Source organism: Impatiens glandulifera, unplaced genomic scaffold (genome assembly GCF_907164915.1).
Source record: "Impatiens glandulifera unplaced genomic scaffold, dImpGla2.1, whole genome shotgun sequence".
Taxonomy (NCBI): domain Eukaryota; kingdom Viridiplantae; phylum Streptophyta; class Magnoliopsida; order Ericales; family Balsaminaceae; genus Impatiens; species Impatiens glandulifera.
This window is the reverse complement of record NW_025919561.1, coordinates 130,620-135,237: the sequence shown is the minus strand read 5'-3', so window position 1 is coordinate 135,237 and position 4,618 is coordinate 130,620.

Genomic DNA, 4,618 nt, shown 5'->3' with positions numbered 1-4,618 from the left:
ACTTTGTATTTTTTTTTTAAATTTTAAAATTAAGTTATGAGTATAATAAAAATAGTAAAATATCAAAAATTAGCCAAACAGGCCTAAGTGAACAATTTTTTTTATTGAAAATAATATCTTGCCATTTTCTTTTTGGAAATTTTAAAAATTAATTAAAACAATAAAAAGCAAGAAATAATAAAAAATAAACAAAATATTCAAACAAACGGGATCTTAAGGGAAAACGAGCTAGGATCGGCACACTGGTCTAAGGTCGAGAGCACGAGTTTAGGAGTGTTAGGATTTGTATCTCCCAAATTCGACCTACTTGAAACAATCTGTAAAAACGTAAGAAAGAAGAACACAAGAAGACATAGATTTATAGTGGTTCACTCAAATTGAGCTACGTCCATTTCAGTTACCACCAAATTTCACTATAAAGAAGAAGAAGGAATACAGAGTTATTGCTTCACACTTTATCTCTCTAGAATTATGTCTCAATCTTGTAAACTCTTAATAATCACATATTTATAGGATAAACATTCAAGTAATAAACCTAAATAACTCTTGGTCAGACTCAAGTCCAAAACCAAATACAAACTCAATAAACTCTAATTAACACTTGTAGAGTTTATTATAAGTGTAGGTTGCATAACTCAACAATCTCCCACTTGGAGACTAAATTCATCATCTCTCGATCGGTAACGCCTTTCCATCTGGTGTCTTAACGAAGAAGACCAACTGAAGTTACACACAACTTCAGTTTCTCATTTGTCACAGCTTTCGTCAACATATCAGCTGGATTCTCACTTCGGGAATCTTCTCATGAGCTAATATTCCATCTTCTAAATTTGACCGGATGAAATGATAACGAAATTGTATATGCTTCATCATTCCATGATAAACTAGATTCTATGACAAATGAATGACACTCTTATTGTCGCATCGCAACACACTTCCCTCGTAGTCTTGACCCAATTCTTGCAAAAAGGGTTGTAACCACTCATCTCCTTAGCAGCCTCTATCACAGCAACATACTCTGCCTCACAACTAGAAAGAGCAACAATCTTCTGCAATTTTGAAACCCAACTGATTGCAGTACCTCCTAGAGTATAAATGTACCATGTTGTGCTCTTCCTACTATCAACATTACCACCATTGTCAGCATCAACATATCCTTCCAAACCCATATCAGACTTTCGAAAACACAAAGAGAGACCCGTACTTCCTCTTAAGTACTGTAGTATCCACTTTACTACTTCCCAATGTTGTCTACCCGTGTTGCTCATGAACTTGCTAATAACTTCCACTGAATGTGCTATGTCTGGTCTTGTGCAAACCATCGCATACATAATACAACCAATGACAGAGGCATACAGAACAATGGACATGTAATTTTTCTCCTCCTCTGTTGAAAGCGACTAATCTTTAGATAGTCTGAAGTGACTAGCTAAGGGGGTAGTAATTGGTTTTGCATCATATAAGTTGAACCTGCTAAGAACTTTCTTCACATATTCTTATTATGAAAGATTGAGAACTACTTCATCCCTGAAAATTCTCATCCCAAGGATTTGTTTTGCAGCACCCAAATCCTTCATTGCAAACTTTTCAGACAACTCTTTCTTGAGCTTGTTAATCTCATACAAACTTACTCCATCAATCAACATGTCATCAACGTAGATGAGTAGAGTAATGTACGATTTATCAAACCTCTTGATATAGCAGCAATGATCAGCTTCACACTTTAGAAAATTGTTACTTTTCATGAAGCTATCAAACTTTTTGTACAATTGCCTTGGAGCCTGTTTCGAACCATACAGACTCTTCTGAAGCTTACAAACAAGCTCATCTTTCCTTTGATTTCAAATCCTTCTGTTTGTCGCATATATATCTCTTCATATAAATCACCATGAAGAAAAGCAGTTTTGACATCCATTTGTTGAAGATGAAGGTCTTCTTTCACAACCAAACTCAAAATAGTTCTGATTGTTATACATTTAACTACCGGAGAGAAGATCTCACTGTAGTCAATACCTTCTTTCTATTGAAATTCTTTCACAACCAACCTTTTTTTTTTTGGGAAAACGACTTAGCGTCATTTCATTAAAAATTCCCAAAAACGGGAAAAAAAACCACGAGTTTAAGAGATCATTCTTGACAGGCCTAGAATGATTTTGAAGTCGTAACATTCTGAATAAAAGCTAAAAACGTAAATGAATTATCTGTTTACAATGCTTTCAATTCTAGTGAGTTTAAAAAACGGTAAATTCCAGTTCCTGCAGATATTCCAGTTCTGCTCCGTGCTTGGAATTCCTCTCCACGTTCCCGCGAGGGCGCTGCAATCTGATACAATATCTTTCCATAACTCGTCAATGCTCCTGCGGGTTCTGTCATATACCCTTGCATTCCGTTCTTGCCAAATGTTATACACCACTACTTCAAAGCCGCACTTGAACACGCTTGTTGCAAATCTATTTCCCTTGGCTTTGAGTAGTGCCGCTTCTTTGATTTCATTCCATTCTCTTAGGAAACTGATCAGCTCCAAGCTTTTATAGAATCTATCCTAAAGCTCCGAAGCAATACAACAGCTCCCGAATAGGTGATCTATGGTTTCTTCATTTCCTATGCATAGAAGACAGCTCGCGTCCGGGATGCTCATATACTTACTGATACTATCACGTGTGTTGAGTCTTTCCCAGAAGGCGAGCCATAGGATGAACTGGTGTCGAGGGATAATCTTCGTTGACCATACAAGAGGAGCCCATTCTACTTTCTTCGCTTTTTCCCGGATTACCTCCCATATTTTCTTCAATACCAGCTTCCCATTGTCCTCAGCTTTCCATTCATGAATATCCGGTCTGTCGTGTAGTTGTATGTTACTTATATGATCAAGTATCCTCTTTCCTTTTGGAATTCTTCTCAAGAGCAAGTTCCAATTCCCGTATTTGATGTCTCTGATTTTCGCTTTTGCGCAGTCCCTTCTGATACGAGTATTTTGAAACTGCTCCTTGTCGATGATGGGCTGGTTTTCAAACCAAGGGTCGTGCCAGAATAGAGTGCCTTTCTCGTCCCCTAGTCGGATGTCATAAAGATCTGCAATATCGCTTCTTAGTTTAAGAATCTTTTTTAGAGACCAGCTCATACCTTCGTGAATTTTGCAGGTCCAGATGCTGGTTTCGTGTTTTATAAATCTCGTATGCACCCATTTGATCCATAGTGACTCCTGATTGCGCTCCAAAGCCCACAGATGCTTGAAGGTTAGAGCCTTGTTCCACTCGATACAGTTCTTCAAGTCGATGCCTCCCTCGTCCTTCGGTTTGCATAGAGCGGTCCATTTGACTTTCTTTCCTCCTCTTCCACTATTACCCTAGATAAAGTTTCTCATCAGTGTGTCGAGTTCCTTCATTACCTTCTTCGGAATGACCATTTGTTGCGCCCAATAGCCAACTATGCCCATAACCACGGTTTTGATAAGTTCGATCCTCCCTGCATAAGAAAGTTTTTTCGCTGCCCAGCCAGATATCGTGTTTTTTACCTTTTCAATCAGCGGCTTGCAGTGTGAGATCTCGATCTGCTTTGCAGTTAACGGAATTCCTAAGTACCTTATGGGAAATCTGCCTTCCTTGATGCCCATGATGTTGAAGATGTCCTGTTTTGTTTCGTCCTTCACGCCTCCATAAAATGCCACACTTTTGCTTTCAATAATAGTTAAACCTGTTACCTCAGAAAAGAACGTTAGTGCATCCCTAATAGTTTTAATGGAATCAACGTCCGCGTGCGCTAGAATGAACAAATCGTCAGCAAAGCATAAATGTGTTACCTCCTCTACCTCACAAAATGGGTAAAAGATGTATGGACGATTCTTTCGGAACATCGCGAAGATGCTCTCAAAGATCGCCATGATAGCTAAGAAAAGGTAAGAAGAGAGGGGGTCCCCTTGCCTTACCCCGTTTTCACCCTTGAAATAGCCTCTGTGGACTCCATTGACGCTAACAACAAAGCAGGATGATGAAACGCATTGCATAATCCAATCGATAAAAATCATAGGAAAAACAGAAAGAACCAGAAAGTCTCGAATGACTTCCCATCTAACAGAGTCAAAAGCTTTCTTGATATCTATTTTGAAAGCCACTCTCGGGGATATTTTCTTTTTCCCGTAGCCTTTTAATAGGCTCTACATGAGAAGAATATTATGAGAGATTGTCCTACCGGGGATGAATGCAGATTGATTAAGATTTATTATTTTTCCTATAACATTTTTAAAACGTTTAGAAATGATTTTGGAAATTATTTTATAAATCACATTGCAGCAGGAAATTGGTCTGAAATCTTGTACTTTCTCAGGTACCGCAGTTTTGGGGATCAAGGTTAGGACCGCTGTATTCCATTGCTTTAACATCTTCCTGTTTTTGAAAAACTCCAGAACCCCATCAGTAACATCTTTACCCACAACCGACCAATTATCTTTGAAGAACTGTGCATTAAACCCATCAGGACCCGGACTTTTATTCCCATCAATACTAAACAGAGCTTCTTTAACCTCAACCTTCATGACCACCCTTATCAACTCGCGACTATCTTCTGCAGAGATTTTCCTATCAATAATTTGATACAAGGTATTCAGGTGACTTTGATGCTG